At 53.8% G+C, this 22,945-nt stretch overlaps 1 protein-coding gene and 1 long non-coding RNA gene across 7 annotated transcripts in view; one reads left to right on the top strand and one right to left on the bottom strand.

Annotated features, from left to right (window-relative positions):
- EXOC2 (exocyst complex component 2) overlaps nucleotides 1-22,945 on the top strand; it is a 608,573-nt gene that overhangs the window by 233,400 nt on the left and 352,228 nt on the right. The window lies entirely within an intron of this gene.
- LOC117802302 overlaps nucleotides 4,222-22,945 on the bottom strand; it is a 41,586-nt gene continuing 22,862 nt past the window's right edge. The window contains exons 3-4 of the long non-coding RNA XR_004625413.1: nucleotides 8,016-8,117; nucleotides 4,222-5,491 (exon numbers count right to left, since the gene is read on the bottom strand). This is a non-coding gene — a long non-coding RNA (uncharacterized LOC117802302). The remainder of the gene's footprint in view (nucleotides 5,492-8,015; nucleotides 8,118-22,945) is intronic.

Below are 22,945 nucleotides of genomic sequence, written 5' to 3' on the forward strand. Positions count from 1 at the left end.
AGGCATCTGCCTCCACGGAATCCTGTCCTTTGGCCTCATCCAAGGATGGTCACAATCAGGACAGGGTCCCGGAGCGGAAGCATCTGGACCACTTGGCAAAAGCTGACCAGCTGGCAGGAGCTGGAGGCAGGAGGGGTTGCCATCCGAAGCTGGCCAGGGGACTATAGGCCAGTCTCCAGATGGAGGAGACCCAGGTGCTCTTGGAAGCCACTTTCTCTGCTATTCCATAACGTGTGTGTGCTTCTTGGGCCAGACCCTGATCAAGCTCCAGGGATACAGTGGCAAACAAAACAGACAAGGTCCACAGTTCCGGTCCACTGCACCGGTCAAATGCTGTTTGGAAGGGAAAGCTGGACCCCAATAGCCAGTTCCCTGCTCTGCCCACCTCCGTAGTCTCCTCTAGCATGGGATGTTCCGAGCACTCAACTGTGGGAATCAGAGCCACTTTCCTGACCTTCCTGGGTCTCAGCTTGCCCAGCTGGAAAATGGATCTAAGAACAGCACTGGCTGTCCAGGTTGTGGAGGACTGGCTGTGTGGCTGGATGAGGACAAAGGGCGTGTTCAGAAAGGCTGTTTACTCCTTCTGTTTTCCCTCTTGCCCAGCCGTGCAGAATGGCTGCTGCTCAGGTCAGGCGCCAAGGTCTTTCTTGGCCTGGCCCGTATGGCCACGTACGCCAGGAATTCTCCCTTCTAGAGACTTCTGTATCCAAGACCCACGACCGCGTCCCCTCCTCTGAAAGCTCTTCTGGAAGCTCCACCTTCTCATGTTGACACTTCTCTATGATTCAACTCTGTCCTACCCCGGGCTCTGCCACTTTGGGCTGTAACCTTGGACCGGTTGCATAGCTGCTCTGTGACTCAGTGTTCTTATCTGAAAATGGGGATGATAACAAACCCCACCTCCTGGGCTGTTATGCTGAGCTAACCTGCACCCGTGAGCGTGAGCGTTAGCAGCAGAGGCTGGAGAGTGGGCAAGGGTCTTACTTTTTGAGGGTGGAGGTCTTGCTTCCAGGAACCAAGCCTGCCGCAGAGAAGGTATTTGGGAAATGCTCATGATCGGATGGGTGTGAGAAAGGAGGTTGATAAGCCACCGGGATGGACATTGCCAGCTGTGGGTCCAGNAGGCATCTGCCTCCACGGAATCCTGTCCTTTGGCCTCATCCAAGGATGGTCACAATCAGGACAGGGTCCCGGAGCGGAAGCATCTGGACCACTTGGCAAAAGCTGACCAGCTGGCAGGAGCTGGAGGCAGGAGGGGTTGCCATCCGAAGCTGGCCAGGGGACTATAGGCCAGTCTCCAGATGGAGGAGACCCAGGTGCTCTTGGAAGCCACTTTCTCTGCTATTCCATAACGTGTGTGTGCTTCTTGGGCCAGACCCTGATCAAGCTCCAGGGATACAGTGGCAAACAAAACAGACAAGGTCCACAGTTCCGGTCCACTGCACCGGTCAAATGCTGTTTGGAAGGGAAAGCTGGACCCCAATAGCCAGTTCCCTGCTCTGCCCACCTCCGTAGTCTCCTCTAGCATGGGATGTTCCGAGCACTCAACTGTGGGAATCAGAGCCACTTTCCTGACCTTCCTGGGTCTCAGCTTGCCCAGCTGGAAAATGGATCTAAGAACAGCACTGGCTGTCCAGGTTGTGGAGGACTGGCTGTGTGGCTGGATGAGGACAAAGGGCGTGTTCAGAAAGGCTGTTTACTCCTTCTGTTTTCCCTCTTGCCCAGCCGTGCAGAATGGCTGCTGCTCAGGTCAGGCGCCAAGGTCTTTCTTGGCCTGGCCCGTATGGCCACGTACGCCAGGAATTCTCCCTTCTAGAGACTTCTGTATCCAAGACCCACGACCGCGTCCCCTCCTCTGAAAGCTCTTCTGGAAGCTCCACCTTCTCATGTTGACACTTCTCTATGATTCAACTCTGTCCTACCCCGGGCTCTGCCACTTTGGGCTGTAACCTTGGACCGGTTGCATAGCTGCTCTGTGACTCAGTGTTCTTATCTGAAAATGGGGATGATAACAAACCCCACCTCCTGGGCTGTTATGCTGAGCTAACCTGCACCCGTGAGCGTGAGCGTTAGCAGCAGAGGCTGGAGAGTGGGCAAGGGTCTTACTTTTTGAGGGTGGAGGTCTTGCTTCCAGGAACCAAGCCTGCCGCAGAGAAGGTATTTGGGAAATGCTCATGATCGGATGGGTGTGAGAAAGGAGGTTGATAAGCCACCGGGATGGACATTGCCAGCTGTGGGTCCAGAATCTTTCCCTGCAGTAAGGGGGGTCTGAACTGCACAGGATTCACCGAAGGAATAAAACTGCATTTTGGACAAAACTCCCATTCTCCATAGTCCCTTATCCTCTGGGTCTCAGCACAGATGTCACTCCTCCTGACTCCCTGGGCCTTCCCGGGTGCTTTCTATCCCTCAGCCCCCTGGCTTCCAGCCCTGATCACTGTCCCCTTGTCTGCACCAGTCAGAGGATAGAGAAGGGCAGGTGGGAGCCTCTCCCTGGGGCCTGTGCCCCCGCTTGGCCAGCGGGTGCCCACCCCCTCGCATCACCTGCCCCAGGGACAGAGGGTACCAGCTGTGGGGGGCGGGGAAGGAAAAGGGGACACCACCCAGCACATGCGAGGCAGCTCTCTGCCGCGGCCTCATTTCAGGAGCACAGCCTCATTGCCAGAACTGCAGCTCCAGGGCGGGAGCTCCATGGCCAAGGTCACGGGGACCAGGATGCTGGCCCTCACGGCAGACTTCTATGACCCGGGGCCCCAGGCCTTCCAGGCAGCGGAGGGAGGCAGCACAGCCGCCCACGCTGAGCCTCTGAGCCCCGTAGCAGGGTCCAGAGGCCGGTTTCTGTGGTTTCTGCGTTTACCTTTCTGGTCCTCCTGCCCGGTGTCCCTCTCGGGGTGCGGCCACGCTCGGCAGCCCCTGCGCGAGCCCAGGCCCAGGAGGCCATGCTCCTCCGGCCGCGGGCCATGCCAGGGCATCTCTGAGCAGGAGGCAGAGTCCACGAGGGGGCGGGGGCCCGGCAGGAAATACGGCAGTTCTGTCTTGTCTGAACAGGAAACGGGCACCGTGGGCTTTCCCCCAGCTCCCAGTCATAGCAGCAACCCAGGAGTCCTGGAAGGGAAACTTGCCTTCTCAGGAATCACCACCCAGGGCACGGATTTTTCCTTTGGCACCTTTGATTTTTCCCTCCCAACAGCGTGCAGCGAGGGAGCACTGGGCATACGGCCAGGGTGCCTCTCTGAGGATCGGGGCAGAACGGAACGTCACTGGTGGCAGGAGAAGCCTGGTGGGGTCCCTACCCTGCCTTTCTAACTGCGGCCTTAGCCAAGTCACTTTGCTTCTCTGAGTCACCCCGTTTACGAGTGCAAAACGGAAGACTGATCCCGCCTGGACTGTCTGTCCGGTAGTTATTCTGAGGCTGAAACAGAAAACACATGGCCCCGAGCAGCATGCTGGACGTGGGAGTGACTGNGACTGCCCCCGCACTGTAGAACAAATGGGTTTGGAAGAAAAAGGACTTGCCACTCGGTCGTTACCCTGTCCTGCTCACTCAGCGCTGGCTCGGGGAAGACCTCCTCCTTGCCCACCCGAGCTGGCTCAGGGAAAGCATGAAGGAGGCAAGACCCCTCCACACATACTCGACATCAGAATTCATTCACCATGTGGCCAATTTGCCTCAGATGTCAGAGAAGTGGCTTTAATCATGACAAGTTTAGGACAGCGTGCCTCGGCCATTTGCTCCCAGCGGCAGAACGCAGGGACAGAGGCCAGCGGGCAAAGGTATGTTTGGGGAATGCAGAACCCCTCGAAGGCCAGGGAGGCATCAAGTCCACAAAACGAGACAAGAAGCAAGCAAACTAGGTTTAGTGGATCACAGACATTGAAACTGGGGCTGGATCACTGAAGACTCTCTGGAAGAGGTGAGTCCTGAGTAAGCCCCAGGGAATATGCAGGTAGAGAAGGGGTGCGGGGTGGGAGAGCACGAGCCAAGACCCACAGGCGTCGATGCCCCGGGGAAGGTGGGAGAGCAGAATGGTTGAGCATGGCTGGCTCTGAAGGTATGGGAAGGGGCGGGGAAGGGGACAGGCCAGCTGCCTCCCGGTGTCTTGGGGACCACACTGGGCCAACCCGATGGGGACTTTGTTTCATGCTCATCCTCATTTCCTACCCCCCCCCAGCTCCGGCTCNTGGAAGAGGTGAGTCCTGAGTAAGCCCCAGGGAATATGCAGGTAGAGAAGGGGTGCGGGGTGGGAGAGCACGAGCCAAGACCCACAGGCGTCGATGCCCCGGGGAAGGTGGGAGAGCAGAATGGTTGAGCATGGCTGGCTCTGAAGGTATGGGAAGGGGCGGGGAAGGGGACAGGCCAGCTGCCTCCCCGTGTCTTGGGGACCACACTGGGCCGACCCGATAGGGACTTTGTTTCACGCTCATCCTCATTTCCTACCCGCCCCCAGCTCCGGCTCCTCCGTGTATTCTCCCTGGCTTCCTCATCACTAGCAGGGGGTCTCACCTGTTCTCACTAAAGCTCAAATTGAATCAAGTGATCTGCCTCCACCCTCCTTCTCTTAAATTGTTCCGTGCTTCCCATTGGGGTTGAAAACTCATAGGCCCCAGGACCCAGGAGGTCAACACCAATATGCAACTACAGTTGAGTGTGAAGCGTGTGTGTGTTTGGGGGGGTTGTGTCTGGTGTATGGGACGCCCCTGTGCCAAGAAGGCTCCCAGAGTCAGCAAGCGTTAAAGGCCCTGCCGGCTGAGCACAGCGTGTCCACAGGCCAGCAGCAGACTCGAGGGTGGACTTGAGCCCCTGTCCGAGCCGTCCCTGCACACCTGTCCTGCCTCAACCTCCCTGATCCAAGCCCTGCTGAATCTGAGCTCAGAGGCCAGAAGCCAGAGCAGATGCAGATCCCAGGGGTGGAAGGAGACCCACGGCCCGAGGCTGCCCTGGGTTCCGGTCCTGCACCAGGGGCTGTCCCAGATGCTTAAACTGGACATGTGCAGACTTCACTTTCCCTTTTGGTCCCGCAGCCTGGATGGAGGCGGTGCTTGGCCTGAAGAGTTCCTCTTATTGGTGGAAGTGGCTGTCCATAACTTCTCTCCCTGGCTGGCGCTGAACCGACCCAGAGGGGAGCAGTGACTTGCCCAAAGTCACGCACCTGAGAGCAGACTCGCTCAAGCTCCAGGCCGGAGCTCCGGCTCCTTGGAGAGTGGCCTCCGAGTTAACCGCGCTACCTTCCTTCAGGCAGATAAGCGGTTTCAAATTCCCAGCGCTTTTCAGGGTGACAAAATGAACAGCTCTACTTTCTGGGAAAGCTTGCTGACGGTGATAGGACCTGTCCCTTCACGTTGCCACAGCTCAGTGGGTGGCGCCGGCCTGGGTTCAAGCTTCCGCTCAGCCACTTAGGACCTGCGAGCCCTTGTGCCAGTCCCTCGGCCTCTCTGTGGCACAGTGTCCTCCTCTGTAGCATGGGCATAACAGTGTCACCACCTCATAGACCTGTGGAAGATTCTGCGAGTTTATCCTTAAAAAGCACGTGGAACCGTGAAAACAGCAGGCGGCTTACAGCAAGCGTACAGTGAATACTAGGTAGGATTTTTAAAATCACCTCGTCCCGGGACAATGCGCCGTATCTGGACCCAAACGCTCCCACCCTTTTCTAAGTAAGTACCATCCTGCCTACTCTGTGTAGAAAGATCTGGGCCCCTGTGGGGAATTAGCGTCCTCAGTGGTGAAAGGGGAAGTCTGGGGCCGGGCTGATGTCCCTGGACGATTGCTAAGACCCGTTCCAGTGCTCAAGTTTGGTCTCTCGGTGGCGAACATGACGCATCGCACCTCCCTGGACCAGACGGCGGTTCACCGGGACTTCCCATCACCCGAGCAGCCTCCCCCTGCAGCTCACGGAGTACGTCTACACTGCTTTGCCCTCGGCCAGCTGCGTTCACACCCATGGTGTCACCCGTCCTCCAGCAGCCATCTGAGGAGCTGCTAGGCTGACGTCACAGGGAGGAAGTGAAGTTGGCACCGCTGCTGCCACTCCCACGTTGCTCGGCCTGCTCTCCGGCAGACCCTGAGGAAATTAACTCTAACAAGGATGTGGCCGTTGGCCAGCTGTTCCCAGGTGTGCTGGGGCTGGGGCACGAGCATCCTCTCCTGACATTACTCCTGCAGGCACACACCCACCCACCGTTATTGTTGAGAACCTACTCTTGCCAGGTTCTCCTGGTCCTTGCTCATGCTCACCCATGACTACCCATAGCTTTGCTCATCCGTCCGTCCGCCGCTCTCTCACCAGCTCCCCCCAGGAGCTCCGCTGGGCCCTCTCTGCCCCCGTGTTCCATACGCTGCTCACAACTGCACTGGCTGTGACCACCCTTACTTACAAGTGTCAGTCCTCACGTGTGTCTTTCCCTCTGCACCAGAGCTCACCAAGGGCAGGGGCTCTGTCTGTTGTAGAGTGAACTGTGTCCCCCTTCCCAGATTCATCCAGTGAAGCATTAACCCCCAGCACCTCAGAACATGACTGTTTTGGGGGACAGTGTCTTTAAAGAGGAGCGTGAGGTAAAAAGGTCACTAGGGTAGACCCAAATCCAATATGACTAGTGTCTTTATAAGAAGACCTTGGGACACAGACGCACATAAAAGAAAGTCTGTGTGAGGACACGGGGACAGGACAGCCTGTCTACACACCAAGGACAGAGGCCTCAGAGGGAATCAACCTTGCTGATACCCTTGATCTCAGACTCCAGCCTCCGGCCTCTGGCCTCCGGGACCGTGAGAAAGTACCTCTCTGTTGTTTAAGCCCCCAGCTCGTGGTGCTCGGTCATGGCGGCCCGAGCAGCTAACCCAGTGTCCCAAGCCTCTTTGGATTCCGAATTTTCTTCCCGCCTCGCTCAGGGAAGAGCCAGGTAGATACTTTCTGGGACTGAACTCAAACTGTCCTCTGGGTGGTAATCTGAAGCTTGGACAAGATGAAAACGTTGTACCAGGAAAGGGCAGGAAAGGAAAAAAAAAGGGGGGGGGTTATTGACTGTCATTTAAGCAGAGTGATTGAGATGACTGTACCACTTCCTTCGTCACACCCAATGCCTGGACAGCAGAGCCTTGACTCCAGCTCGTAGGAGTGTGTCCTTGGAGGGAATGCCTGCTTATTTCGTGTGACTCTGCCTCATCCCTGGATGACCTGAGGACGTGGCTGGGCCCTCCCTGAGCCTCTGTTTCACACCTGAGGGTGGGGACCATCCCTCTCCACCTGCCAGTTCCACATTTCTTGGGCAGTTTGATACATACACCTGTGTGGATCTTTGTCTGGCTAAATAAGGTTTATTAAAAATCTGCACATATTTTCTTCTGCAGACGTTATAGGAGATGAGGCACAAAGGGACCAGGGTTCAAGACCACTCCCCCGCAAACTAGCTATGTAGCCTTGGACAAGTGGCTTCATCCCTGTGTGAGCCTCAGTTCCTCGCCTGTAAAATGAAGGTGGTGATGTCTTCACTGTGGTGTGGCCAAGAGAACCAAAGGGGAGACCCGGGTAAAGTCCCCACACAGAGCAGGTGCTGTCTAGCTTTGGTTTTTGAGTCTGGTTTAAAAGAAGGTGCAAGGATCCCTGAGGAGTGAGAGCCTCTCTGGGGCAGGTGGACCAGGCCTTGAGGGGGGGGGGAGTGGGGGGATGGGTTTCAGTGTATCCACAAGGACAACGACGTCATCGCTCACACACCCATGTCCCCTTGTTGCGAAATGACCTTTGGAGTGGAAACCACTTTCCCTCCAGGTCCCAAAGGCTACCAGCAGACCGTAGAGTCACCATCAACCAAATTACAATATGATCAGTGGCCTGTGCCTCATAGCACACGCTTTCCCCTTCACAGGGCAACTTCCCACACACCCTTGCTTCTATCCCCTGCTCTCTCTTCTCTGCCTGATCTCGCCTCCACCTACATTTCCCTGGGAGGGCGAGGGGGCTGGGAGGGACTGTCCCAGCGTCACCAGAACAGGGAGAGATAAGGAAACCAGGACTGACCAATTTCATTCTCGCCAGATCACTTTCTTTGGAATCTGCGGAGTCCTTTCCACTGCACTTCATGGTTTATTTTTCAGATTTTTGGACTGGGTTTCCTTGTTCCTGAGAAAGAGAAAAAAAGGAAGAAGTCATTAGAGACTTGCTGTCACCAATGCTCAATCAGGGGAGGTGGCCCCCAAATGGAGGTGTTGCTGGTGTGGACACCAGGACGGCAGTGCCCAGCTCCCCTGGAGACCAAGGCGTCTCCCTGCTCCTGTCTGGCCTCAGTGCCCCCATCTGCAGCATGCGGGATGGGGGTGCTGGACATCTGTGTTTCCCACACTTGCCATGTTGCTTATTAAACACAGGCCCCTCCCCTGAACATTCAAACATTCTCATTCAGATGGTCATTCTTATGGCGGGAAGATCTTGGAAACACCAAAATTTCTGTCCCCAAGACGTGAAAATAAAAGTGGTATAAATTAAATGAAGTACCAATCTTCCCTGTCAAATTGGAAACAGTCGCCAAAATTGTAACCGAAATCACTGGCAGGACAGAAGGAGAAAAATGTGCAGGTGTTTTGGAGGGCAGAAATAAGTTTCTAGAACCATAAAAATATGTAGGCCCTTTGGCCCAGCTACTCCATTTATAGAAAGTTATCCAAAAGCAGTAATAAAGAAAGGGCACAGATTTCAGCCGAGATTGTTCACAAATGGTATTCACAGTAGAAAAAACATCTAGCAGGAAAATTTAAATAAGTTATAGTGCATCCATATATGGAAACTCATGTAGCATTTGAAAACTATGTTAAAGAATATTTAACGTCATGGGGAAATGCTCATCTTACTTGACAGAGAAAAATCGATAAAAGACTGTCTATTAGCATTAAGAATAGATGTACGTACTAACATATCCACGCTATTATGTGATATAAGGACTTAAACTATGCCCGTGTGTTTTTTCATATAAAATTAAGATTTTTTTAAACGTTGATACATAAAGTTATTTATTCCACAATTATTCGTTAAGCCGGTAATACCCAGGTCAGAGCAAGACAGATTTTTCCCTGCCCTCATGGAACCTCCCTATTTTAGGGGAAGAGCCCATTTGGGAAGAGCGTACAGAGGGCTCCTGGGGCCCGGGGAAGGCGAGGGGCCCGGCCCAGCACAGGGCAGGCGAGCGGCAGGAGCCTGGGCTCTCGAGGTGAGCAGAGGACACATCACACACTTACGGGCAGCGAAAATAGACTCCCTGGAAGTAGCAACACAGAACAGCTGTTTCTACTTGGCCGTGGTAGTTTAGCCCATTTTTGTCTGGTTTGTTTTCCTACGCTTTTCCAATTTTTGACACCAAAAAAAAAAAAAAAACAAAACAAAACCCCAAAAAGCCATAAACCAAAAAAACCCACTTCTATAACTGGAAAAGCAAGTTTAAAAAAAATTGCTTTAAATTTAAGAAAATTTTAATTAATGTGCCAAGGAGCCAAGGAGACATAAAAAGTGCAATTCTGGAAGAATATGTAGTTCAGATAGGATGATGGGTTCTGAGATACAGAAGTCGTTTGAGCTGGCCTGATGGGGTATATTGGTTGGTGAACTTCCGTGGCCAGCATGGGAGGGGGACATCCGAGGCCCTCCTCTGAGGGACCCTGCCTGTCTCATCCCAGCACACACACCCAGGGACACTCCAGCCCACGGGACCTCCCTTTTCAGGCCATTCTCATGGTGCTTTGGCTGTCCCTCAGCCTAGAATGCCTTTCCTTCTTCCCATGCGCAGAAGGAGGTGATTCAGTTTTTCCAGAAGGAACAGACAGTCGTGCAGAGGAGGTGAGTCTTGAAGGTGAGACTCTGTGCCTCACCCTACAGAGACCACCACAGAGCTGACAATGACCTCCTCGTCCCTGAGACATCATGTCCCAGGTGGGAAGCCGCCCCAGCACGGCACAAGGCCAGGTGCAGACAGCGTGCACCCCAGGCCGCACAGAGCCATGAGCTCAAGCCCCAGCTCTATAGCTCACTAGCTGTGTGACTTGGGGCAAGTTGCTTAACCTCTCTGTACCTCTGTTTCTTTACATGTCAAGTGAGGAAGAACAACAGGACATATCTCACAGGGCTTAGATCAAGTGAGTCCGTGCATATGAAGCACATAATAAATGCCAAATGGTCACCAGCATCACCAGACTCCCACTGAATGGTCCCTGTGGAGCACAGATGAGGCATTCATTTGTCAGGGTCGTTCTGGAACACCATTCCAAGACAGTGTCTGGTTACGAGAAAAAAGGAGGGGGAACCACTTGGCATATGAATAGAGAGCCCTACACTGGCTCAAAATAATTCTCGAAAGCTTACATAGAACAATGAATAAATAGAACATAGCGTAAATATGAGCTCTAGGCATGAGGTTCTAAAACCGCTAGCTGCCTGTCTTCTCAATCTGCAGTAAGAATACAAAAAGTGTCCACTAGTATGGCCATGCTAGTCCTTTAAAGTTTGAACTGCACCACACCCATTGGGGAACAGCCCCGTTCCCAGTCCCCAGGGTGCCCACCTGCCTCACCCAGCAACTATAGGGTTAACGCCTACCCTGCGGAGCCCCCCCCCACCTGGGATTAAATACTGAGAAAACCGCCTCTGCTACTGAGACTAGAACTTTCAGGGGCACCATGCTTCAATCCGATGGCCAGCCACGTTGCAAACAAAGTAGGCAAGCCTTGGAGAAGTATCGTTACCCGCCCTACCTGTCACACAGGGTGCGTCTGAGCCTAAGACAGCGTCAAGTCACATCGTAGCTCGCAAGCCTGTGTTGGGTGGGAGCACGGACAGAGGCAAAGGAAAGGCACGACTCACATCAGGACACCACAGAACGGCACAGACAGCACCGGTGAACCTGTGCTCCCAGGGCTGGCTCCCCCAAGCTGCAGGCCACCTCCCTCCAAACGCCTGCAGCTGTGGCCTTGTGTGCAGTCCAGCCCCTGGCTGACAGCTCGCCATGGGAAATGCCACATACTTCCTACTCCCCCCAGTTTTTGATTGAGTAATCCTTGGCTGTGACTTTATTCTTAAGTTTCAGGGTGAAGGTTCTGCTGACTTTGGCACAGAGTTAACGCGGACCCTAAAACAGCATATTGAAAAGGAATGTGGAAAATAGAGCAGCCTTGAGAGAGAGAGAGAAGGAGAGAAAGAAAAAGAAGGAGAGGGAGGGAGGAAGGGGCGGGCAGAAGGAGATTCCTGGATTAGCAGCCTTAGCCATAATCACTCATAACCAATTTCATCTTTATGTCAGCATTTATTAAACACCATATTAAGCATGTCAGTGCATATTCTCACTTCATCGTCACCAAATTGATTTTCAGATCCCTCACTTTTCAATTCCCTTATTCCAGGTGCTCGGCCAGAGTCTCACAGACTCTTGAAAACATCGCCAAAGCCGATGCAACTCACCTGGTTCCGGGAGCTTCCCTTGCTGTTACAGTCGGAAGAGCAAAGATCATATGCTTCATAGGTAACTCAGCTCCCCATATAATCCCATCTAAGCCTGGGGAATTGTGACAGCAAGCAGCATTAACAATTAAACTGCATCCAGCTGTTACTGTAAACATCCCTTGAAGCCTGTCTCCACGGGTGAGAGATAAGAGATAAATGATTAACAGCGCACAACTGAGGCTAGCTCAGTTGATAAAAAACCTGCCCGGGTGAGAGTCAAGTTCTGGACCAGAGTCAAAGGTAGAGGCATTCCCTTGAAGCCACCGCGGATTATTGGACTGAACTTCCTGGGTGTCGGAGGGCTTCTTGCTAACAGGAGGGTGTGGCTAGCGTGGGACCAGCCTGCCCAGACTGTGGCAAGGGCAACAGCTGTAAAACAGGACACAGATGGATGCATGGAGATCGGGTCCTAAGCGCAAAGGCGCAGGATGAAGGATTTACGCTTGCTACTCTGTTGCTGTAGGAGTGCAATCAGCCCAATGAGAGATACGTGAGAGCCATCGCCTCGGAGACGCTGTACCTGTGGGCGTCGCTGTCATTACTCTAGGAACGTCACAGTGTCCTCCTGCCCTGTTCCTCTAGAGCGAAAGAGGTGCCCACGTGCAAATCCTACTCTGTTTTCAGGACTCTGAGATAAATGGAGGTCTGGAGTGGTGCAGAGAGGCGAGGGACAGAGGTGAGGAATCCAAGAGCGTGGCTGGGCAGCGCAGGGCAAGATCCAAGGTCAGCCAAGGGCACCCACAGCCTCCTCTTGACCAGTGCACAGAGAGCCGATGGCGTGGGAAGCGAAGATGGGCTCCTGGGAGTCCCAGCCAGCATGCAAAAGGGACTCTGTGCCTGGTTCAGGCATGTGCTTAGGTCCTGGGAGATAGCACCATTTGGGGAACCTGGGAAAGCCCATCCAATTCCCTTGGCGTCAGTTCAGAGCACCCAGGCAACCTGCTCGTGGCTAATTCCATTTCCCCAGTTTCCCAACCTTGAGGTTTACAAAAGGGTGGCCTGGAGAGCAGGAAGAAATCACCTGATCCTTGCGAAGCATCTACCACAGGTGTTTTTACCAACCAACTGCCGATGACTGACACAACTTGCACACCAGGAAGATGACATTCCTGGGCCCCGGGGTGATTTCAGCTGTGCGTAAGGAAATGCAGGCACACCTGGACAGTGCGATCGCTCCCCCAGGCTTTTCAAAGCTTCTGCAATTATCCAGCTGGTGCCCAGCCCTTTCTTTCCCCAGTCACCCGACCTCTCTCTCGACATCATTTTAGCTGCAGGAGATCATTCTCAATGCCAGGATTATTCAACCACTGGTTTAGCAACATCTGGATTGTTAGTATAACATGATGACTAAGAGCCTGGGATTTGATGTCAGACCTGGAATCCCAGCCTGCCACTCCCCAGCCATGTCACACGGGCAAGTCACCTGTCTGAAGGTGGGGATAAGGGAGTGCTCATCTCAGGGTCACGTCGTACAGACCAAACGAGATGCTGCCCTTGGAATTGCCTGCTGTGTCGAGCACCCAGTGTTGCTATTGTCTGGGGGAGTCTCTTTGTTGATCATTATTTTTACTCTTGTTTGTTTATTCTTTTTCGAGTGTTTATGGAGCACCAACTGCATGGTCCATAGTGCTAGACACTGAGAAGGCTGCAGAGAAGGGTAAATCTATTACTTCCATTGGGTAATTTACAATCGGGTCAGAAGGATGAGCCAATGGAAGGGACCTGCATTTAGTAAGCACCTACTTTGTGCCAGGCACTGGTTAGGCACAGCCTCATTTAATCCTAAGAGCAGCCACTAAGTGTTTTTTCCCTCCATTCTGTGGCCAAGTATCCTGGGGTTCCCAAGATCACCCCGCTTGCCTAAAGCACCATGACTTGTGGATGAGAATTGACATTTAAAGCAAGACGACCCATTCTACCACCACCCCCCGCCTACCCTCTGTTCACTGCTGCTCTGGAGGGGAAGCCCCTCACCAGAGATGAGTGAGCCCATCAGAGTGAGCCTCAGCACCTGGGTGTCAGACACATCTCTCTCTCTCTCTCTTTGGCCATGCAGCATCCAAAAAGACTTCTCACTTTGGAGGGTCTGCCATTGTAGGTCTTGTGGGCACATCCATCTCACCTTCTCCAGGGTCTTCCCATTTCCTTTCAGCATCATCAATTTCTCCTTCTCCACTGGATCTTTCTAGGCTATATACAAAGGTGTCTTAACATCACCAACTAAAAAACAAAATCTAAACTAAGAAGTATTGGGGAGGGGGCACCTGGGTGGCTCAGTCAGTTGGGCATCTTACTCTTGGTTTCAGCTCAGGTCCTGATCTCAGGGTTGTGAGTTTGAGGCCCATGTCAGGCTCCACGGTCAGCAGGGAGTTTTCTCCTCCATCTCTCTCTCCCTCTGCCTCCCCCCCACCCACTCTCTCAATTAAATCAGTAAATCTAGAAGCATTGGAGAAGGATGTGGAGAAACCAGAACCCTCCTACACTGCCACTGGGGATGTCAGCCGCAGCAGTGACTGTGGGAAGCAGTTTGATGGTTTCCCAAAGAGCACACACAGAATTACCTTGGGACCCAGCAATACCGTTCCTGGGTATAAACCCAAGGGAATTGAAAACAGGTGTTCAAACAGAGCTTGTTCTCGAATGCTCACAGCCGTGCTATTTACAGTAGTTAAAATGTGGAAAGAGTCCCAGTGTCCATTAGGTAATGAATGGATACACAGTTGTGGTCTATCCACACCTGGATTAGCATTCAGAAAGGAATGAAGTCCGGATACAGGCTTACAGTGCGGAAGAACCTCGAAAACCCTATGCTGAGGCGAAAAAGCTGGACACAAACAGTCACCTGTTTCGTGACTCTGCTTAGATGGACCGCGCAGAAAAGGCAGCCCCACAGAGGCTGAAAGCAGACTGGGGGAGGGGCCTGTGGAATGCCAGTGTTCGATGGGCTTATTTGGGGGGAGATGAGTGTTTTGGGGGAGCTAGACAGAGCTGGTGGTGGCAGAACACTGTGAATGTAGAAAATGGTTAATTTTATGTTAAGCTCACCTCAATTAGAAAAAAAAAAACTTCCTTTGACCCCGTGACCTTCTGTTATCCCCCATTTCCTTGCTCTTAGTCGCAGCTCAACTGTCCCAGGGGTTCACTGGCTCCCTTCCTTCGTCGCCTTCAGCGGAGGGTTTAGACCCGTCACACGGCTCAAGCTGCTCTTACTGAGAACATCAATCATCCAAAGTCACTAGTCAATTCCCTGTGACCTCTCAGCGGCTTTCATGAAGGTGACCACTCCTCTTCCTTCTGGGTCCTTCTAGAAACTTCCTTGTCCTGTCTTCTGGTCAACACGCTGGCCCGGTTTTGTCCTCAGCGGCTCCTCCTTCCCCACGAGGCCACTGAGACTAGAGGCTCCCCCAGGACTCAGCCTTTGCCAAGGCCTCTTCTCTGCTCCGCCCACACTCTCGACCTAGTCGACCTCACCCAGACTCGCCCCCAGCCTTCAGCCCACCCGTATGCAAACTGAACTTCTGATACCCCTGCCCAAATCCCCTCTTTTGTCAGGCCTCCCGCCTCATCCAGCCCGCTCCCAGTTCCCAGGCCAAAAAGCAGACTCCTTCCTCCCTCTGAATTCCCTCCTGGTGCCTCTCTGAATCATGACAACTCTCACCACCTCGGCCTGCAGTTATATCCTGGGCAGATGGCACATCTGTCCCCGGACCCTGCCTGCACAGCCTTCAGAGAGCTGTCCGGCTCACCCCTTCCCCTTCCACAGCTGCTCGCCATCCAGCGATGGCCAAAGCGACATCCTCTGCAAACACCCAGCCCTCGGGACCCACTCGGCTTACAGCCTCCAGTGACTTTCCTAGAACAAGTCCTGACGTGCCGTTCCCTGTGCCCAGAGTCAGACCTTCCTCCTTGTTCACCCAAGTGGCACCAGAAGAACGAGGGGTAGGCCCCTCCCGACCTGGTTTCCAGCTTCGGGACTTAAGAAGGTCGCGAAGGCCCCCGGTGACAAGGCCCACGTCTGCCTCTCCAGCTTTTCACTCTGCTCTCTCCTTCGGCCTCCACACACCCCTCACCCAGGCCTTCTCCCCTCCTCCCGAACACCCAGGTTCTGCCATCTTGGGGCATTTGGACCGGCCGCTCCTTCTGCCCAGAGATCTGTCCCCAAACCACCTAGGGCTGCTTCACTCTTGTTCCGCAGGTAACTTATCTTGCACATCTCCTTCGAAAGGCCTTCTGTCACCTCCCTGACTCAACCAAACCCACCCGACTCCCCGTCAGCCTGTCTGCCTGTCTGTCTCTCCGTTCCTCCTTTTCTGACTCCTCCTTCTTCTCCCTGTCCTCTCCCTCTCCTTCTCTCTCCCACCTTCCCTCTTTCTCTCTCTTTCAGTACCTTTTATTTTCTTCAGCATACTTAAAACCTGACGTTCTGTTTGGGTTTTTTTGTCTGTTTTGGGGCTCCTGTCTTTTCTCCCCTGCAGAATGCAACTCCATGGAGGTGGGGGATGGACAGGGGACTCATCTCTCATCACTGCTGTCATCCCAGTATCCAGAACAGAGTCCAGCACGTAGTAGGCCCTTCACGCATATTTGTGACAAACTGATCGGAGAAGCCACAGTGCCCGCTGAGCTCTCTCTTGCTCTCAGAAAATTCCGGCAAGAGTGCTCAGCCTAGACTGGCTGCCAGGGGGTCCCACCAGCACTGGGCCCCGAGTCTGACTGAGAGCCGTGGGTGCCACCGAGGAAGCGAAGCACTGTCTAGTGAGGGTCTGGTGGCAACGGCACTCAGTGCCCTGCAGTGGGGGTGGGTGGGAGCAGGGACCTCCTAACCAGGTGCTTTTCTTGCTGCCTGCTTCCCACGTTTTCTGCCTATTTCCAGAACCTGGATGCACAGTCTCTCCGTGGATGCCTATGGCCTGCTGGGTATCATTTTGGGTCTGACGGGAGCCCCTCATGGAGCTCTGACTCTGACCTCACAAGCCCTTAAGGAGAAGCCTGGGCAGACCTCTGCTTGCTTTAATCATGGTTTTGAAGTAAGTTCGAAATATCAACTTTAAGAAAAGAAAAACTTGGAGTGGAATGTCTGAGGATTCAGACCCTCTTCCCGGCTCCTGAGTTTGGTTAAGGCCGCCGAGCAAGGCCCTGGCACCCGCACGGACCGCCGCCAGCCCGCGCTGTGACCTGAGGCAATTCAGGTACCCGCCTTGAGCTGGCCTCCTTGCCTGCACCTTAAACATGGAAACACGACAGCGTGGCTCCATGACGGGATTAATAATGTATGGACCTAATCCTCAGCCCCTGGCAAAGCCTTATCAATTGTACCCATTTTATCACTTACAAGTCAACCATTTCTGAAATTCAGAGGGTCCAAGTAAATATTTATACTTAGCTGTTCATTCAGAGTTTCTCCCAGGTTCTTGTTCAGCTTGACCAGAGTTGACAAACAAGCACGGAGCCGGCTCTGATGGCCCGAGCAAGTCCAGGGAACTTGTGCTCTCCAGGGAGACTCAGCGTGTGGCCCTTAGATGTCAAGGGAAGGGCTGTGGGCCCGATGCCAGTTGGCTTGGATCTTCCTGAGACTCGGAAGCGCTCATCTGAATGGCTGCGGGGTTCTCTCCCGTCTCTCTGGCTGCCTTCCACACGTTCTTCCTTGGGGCCGCCCCCTCCCCCTCGCCCTGTTCACTCTGCACCGGCTTCCTGGGCGGCTCTGATCCCACCTGTGTGCTGACGACTCCCACGGTTCCATCCCAGCCCAGGTGTCCCGCGTTCCGGGCCAGCCCACGTGACATCGGCACTTGGGTACTCAAAGAAACCTCAGAGTTAGGGTGACCCAATAAAGCCGATGAAGTGGCCAGGTCAGTTCTGAGTCGAGCAAGCACTTGGAGGGAGTCATGTGTCTGAGGCCAGGGCGGGCCTCTTGGGCGGCGCTCAGCCCGCACACTCGAATGAATAACCAGCATCTCGAACTCACCAAGGCCTGCAGCCTGCCACCTTCCCACCGCAAACCAGCTCCTCCACAGTCCCCCTGTCCTGGTGAGTGGCATTGCGGTCCTACCTGCTGTCCACAGCCCACCTCACGATCCAGAATCCGACCGCCTCCCATCAGTTCCTGCTCTTCAGCCCTCCTCCAAGCCGTCTTGGCAGCTCTGGGAGGAACCAGTGCCACGGCACCCTGCCTGCTCTCCCTGCCCCTGCCCTGCCCCCGCCCCCACTTCCCCACAGAGCAGCTAAGTGCTCTTTATAGTGGAGGTTGGAGCTTGTCCCTCCCATGCTCAGAAAATGCCCCTCCCGATGGCTCCTGACCCTCTCAGCTCAGGGTTATGTTCTCAAGCCTTAGCAAGGGCTAGAGCCTCTGACCCCGAAGACGCTGTCCCCCCATTTCCTTCCCCCTACCCCTCCACTCTGGTCAGCTGGATCCCTTGGTGCCCTCGAGTGGTTCTAGTACACTCTGGTCTCAGAGTCTTTTGTGCCTGCTGTTCCCCTGCCCGCAATGGCCTCCCCCAGATCTGCAAAGGACTCGCCGCTTACTTCCCTCTGGCCTCCGCTCCGATAGGACCCATTGGAGAGGGCCCCCTGACACCCTGATATGAAAGGCAAGCTTGTAATTAGTCACCCCCTGACCTCCATCTCTCCCGCCCTGGTTTTCCTTCGGCATGGTACCGACCACCCTTTGCTGGATGTTTGCCTGTTTGCTGATCTCTGTCCCCCAGCTAGAATGTGTAGCCCAGCTGGCATTGGGTCTTGTGCTGGTCACTCTCCTTGCCTCCCTGGCTCCAGTCCCCACCTTCCCTGTCCTGATCTTGCCCTGGGGAGCCGGCCTGAGGGGTGGCATTGGCTAACTCCCTTGCAACCAGCTGTCAGCCCGAGAGAGGTGTGGGCAGGAAAACGAAGGGTAGAAAGACAAGGAGGTGGGCGCTTCTTCCCTGCTACCCCTCCCCCGCTGCCAGTTCAGCCTCTCTGGCAATAGCTGTCTGGTCCCCAAGTCCCCAAGTGCAGGTGTCAGCAGGTGGCCCTCCTCCACCCCTCCCTTCTCAATGCCACTTCCTTCCCTTGCCCTCAAGGCCAGCGGTAATGGCTCCTCGCTGTCACTGGGAGACTGGCCATTCTTCATCTGTTCTTTTACCCCCACCCACACCTCGGTAAGTCACTTGACTTGTGTGGGGTGGGTTCAGTTTCCTCCTGAAACCCTAGCCCAGCCACTTAGTCATGTTTACTGCTGTGCCTGGCACCTAGAATACAGTCTGAAACGTGGCACTTGATAAATATTTTTAATTCATTAATTAGCTAATTAATTAATTAGCAGAAGGATGAATGGGAGGAAATCAATATGCAACTTAAAGGAATGAATAGATCAATGAATAGAGCCATTTAGCTTCTTGAAGGAAAGAATGAATTAAGCCAATGACCTAACTTTTAAGGAAGCATAAATAGGGAAAAAAAATGAAGAGAATCTGTGGGTTCTTTCGAATTATATGTTCTTTCTGAATCTGTCTCCTGGCTCTTACCTTGAAGGCTAAGATTACAGGCCCTTCCTCCCAGCCAGATTGATGAAGGTCTGAGATCCCCTTGACCTTGGAGCTCTGGCTGCTGGCCCTACCTTCCCGGCCTGGCCGCACAGCCTCTGAATTATGCCTGGAGCTTTCGGGCTCACCCTCTGCCCAAAGCAGCGAAGACTCCCCCTGCTCCAGGGACGCCCCCATGGTCCACATCCCTGCACCCAGGAGAGGGAAAGCTGCGTGGCTTCTGCAGCAAGAGAGGGCCTTGCTTGCTCCACGGGGGCCCCGACTGTGAGCTCCAGCTCAGCCAGACTCCCCCATTCACCCAGCTTCCAGCCAACAAGCAGTCCTTTCCTGGCTTGTGACAGCGCTCAGGGTGGAGAAGCAGCAGTGAACCTGGAGGGACACCCGCAAGCACCTTAGCTTTCCGAGGTGGACCGTCGCTCTCCTGTCTGTGCCGAGGCTTGAACAGGAGCAAGAGGACGGGGAGAAAAAAGCCAGAGCAGTGCATCCAAGTGCTGCTGGGCCGAGAAGGCACAGGGAGCAGGGAGTGGACGGTCACCTGGAGCTGCTGTCCCTGTCCTTTTCTCTGTTCCCTGAGAGGCACCTGCTGGGGACCGCTGAGCAAGCGGAGGCACTTCCTCTGAGGGGTCAGGGTGAGGAGGCCAATTTTTCTCACAAAGTGACGGGAGGCCCAGTTCGCCCCCCAGGGAAGGTGAAAGTGGCAGAGCAAGGGAGGGGCACCGGTGAGGCTGTCACCCCAGCTGATGGCACGGCTTTACCCAGGCTGGCTGGACTCGATCGCTCTGTTCAACACGTACAGCCCAGAGTGAACTCCTGGGGCTATAAATGTCNATAAATGTTCCAGAGGTGGTGTTGGGGTGCATTCCACCCCAAGGAGCAGCCACAGGTGGGCTACAGACACTTACTCACTGCATTTGGCCAAGCAAACTCTGGAAAAGAGATCCACCTGCTCGTTCATCCATTCGTTCATTCACTTCCGCATTTATTCACCCCAGTCTTCCTGAGGTCGTACTAAGAGCCAGGCCATCTGTTAGTTGCTGGAGTCATAGAAATGAATCAGAGAAAGTCCCTCCTGAGAGGCGCTCCACTCGTAGGAGGGAGAGAGACACACAGTTGTGCGGAACGCACTCCTTCACTATTCGGCGGTCCAGGCCCGGTCCCAGGCACTGGAGAGGATGCCGTGAAATCACACAGCAAAACTGCCTGTCCTCATGGAGCTTGCGTGCTCGGGAAGTGAGACAGAGGGTAGACCACGCGTGTGATTAAATGATAGTTTATTAGATTGGGATGGATGCCATGGAAAAACATAAAGAAGGGGGTATAGAGGGCTGTGGGGTGGGATATTGCAAAATTTTAAAAGATGGTTCTGGAAGCCCTCACTGGGAAGGTAACACGTGAGCAAAGACATGAAGGAAGGGAGGACTCGAAGCTGGTGGGCGAGTTACAATGGTCACAACATGTATGCTATGACGGCCACACACCCCAAAGGCTCACTCCGTGGCAGCCCAGACGAACAGCTCTCTGGGTATGAAGGAAAGGAGTTTCCAACAGCAGAGCAGCCCAGGGAGAAAGGCCAACAGGGGGAGGAGCGACCAGAGTACAGTGAGTGGGTAAGGAGAGTGACAGATCTTTCCAGAGAGGGAAGTGGGGTGAAAGATGGGCTGGTCTAGTTGCTTGGACAGGATCCTACTGGCACAGGGTTGACTGAGCGGAGAGATGGTGGTGTGACGGAGGGATTCAGGTGCTGACACTGGACCCCCAAGTTCAAACCACAGCTCTGCACTGGTTTTGTGACCTTGAGGAAGTCACTGGACCTTTTACCCTATCTGTAAAATGGGAAGAATCACAGAACTCACTCCACAGAATCAAGTGACTTAGGACTGAGTCTGTAGAATGTTCTTCCCTGAAAGAGCACAGAGGGTGGAGTCAGGGATGGGGCCAGACTGGCGGCAGGGAGGCACATCTGAGAGCTTGAGAACAAGAACTTGCAAGGTCCTTAATCACACATCCCAGAGCACGACATGTGCAGGAAACATGATTCACCCCTTCTTTCAGTGCACGATTCCTAGGCATGCTCACTGGCTGCGAGACAGACACGGTTCTGCCCTCTTGGGCTTGCAATCTAGATGAAAACATGCACCATCCACGGTAGGCTTGCAACAGAGCACATGGGGTCAAGGGGCAAAGCTTGACCCTTGAGAAGCCTGGAACACCAGTGAGGGCAGGGGCAGCAAGATGCCAGTCATTGCTCCCACCTAGAGTTTCTCAAAAACATAGATTTCTGGCCCTGGCCCAGACCCACTGACTCCAAAAATCCAGAGGAAAGGTCTCATAAGCTATGATTTTAATAAGTATCCCAAGTAATTCTAATTATCAACAAAATTGGCAAATGCTGATCCAACACAGCCCCTCTTTTTTACAGGTGGGGAATCTGAGGTCCAGAGACTGGGCCAAGGAGGCATGGCCAGTGTGGGCCGTTGAGTCAGGGGTGGAAATCAGAGCCCTCCGTTCCCCGACAGCATTCATCTCCTCGGGCTACCTAACAAGCTACTATAAACCAGGGAGTTTCAAACCATAGACACCTCCTTTCTCCCAGTTCTAGAGGCTACATTTGGACATCAAGGTGTTGGCAGGGCCGTGTTGTCTTGAAGGCTCTAGGGGAGAATCTCCAGCCTTTCTCTTAGCTTCTGAGGTCACTGGCCACCCTTGGCCTTCCTTGGCTTGCAGCTGTAACTGCAGCCTCCGTCTGCGTCCTCCTCGGCCTTCTCCGTGTGGCCTCCTCTTATAAAAACACCAGTGCTATTGGATTAGGCCCCACCCTACTCTAGTATGACCATACTTCCAAATAAGTTCACATTCGGGGATACTGGGGGTTAGGACTTCAACACGTTTTTTGGGGAGAGACGTGGTTCAGCCCACACCCCCCAAGCCTTGGTGGGTCCCCACATGAACGTGGTTCTGACCCACCTGATTCTGGGAAGAGCTGAGGGCACTGACACTAACATGAAATGGACACAACAGCACTACTATACTAAGAAAGAACGAACGGGTGGTGACTAAGAACCCCCGAGTGGAGAGGGAGCTGGAGTCGTGGGGGACATTTCCACTAGAGACGGTTTGACTCAATGTCACTCTGGGCGTCTGGACTCCCGGCTCCCGTGGGCACTTTGCCCACTTGGGCTTATCTTTACAGGACTGTGGCTGGGCGGCCTGGAAAGGACCGCCTCAAGCAAAGCTAGCATCAGTGGTGTGGGAGGATGTCTTTGGGATCTTCTGAACTCGGAGATGCCACTCCCCTGTGTCACGGGTGGTTTGTGGGGAACTGATGATAAAATGCAAATTAAGTAACTGGAAAAAAATAACATTTTTAGAGAGCTTGGCAATTTATAGAATGCCCCACATTTATCATCAGGGATGGTCCTCCCCAGAATTTTGTGGGGAACCCACACATTATACTAACAATGAGAACACCTAAGGGCAGAGAGGTAACTGGAGGTCACACAGGGAGTTGTAAATGAGTCACCACTAAACCGGGTTTCTTGGTTCTCGGCTCAGGCCTCTCCCCACGCCTCCCATGACAACAGGGCTTCAGCGCTCCCCACGGCTTTTACATCTGCAGTTTTCCGAGTCATCATGACCAGTCAATCCATCCATCCATCCATCCATCCATCCATCCATCCATCCGTAAGTATATAAGTAAGTACATGGCTATATTCAATAAAATTATTATTTACTCTGGTTACTGGTTCATTTACAACGTCTCATCTGTTTCCAACGGCAACCCGTGAAGCGGTCTTGGCAGGTACCATCCCCGAGGCTGGAAGGCTGGAATAAAGTCAAGAGCCACCACCATCGCTGCCAGGTGGGGTTCTGCTGGGCGAGACCCCGAGAAGGGTTGCTCAAAGGAACAGAGGTCATCCCCCCCATGCCAGGCTTTAGCCCCCTCCCTGCATG

The sequence above is a fragment of the Ailuropoda melanoleuca genome, chromosome 5 (genome assembly GCF_002007445.2).
Source record: "Ailuropoda melanoleuca isolate Jingjing chromosome 5, ASM200744v2, whole genome shotgun sequence".
NCBI classification, from domain to species: Eukaryota; Metazoa; Chordata; class Mammalia; order Carnivora; family Ursidae; genus Ailuropoda; species Ailuropoda melanoleuca.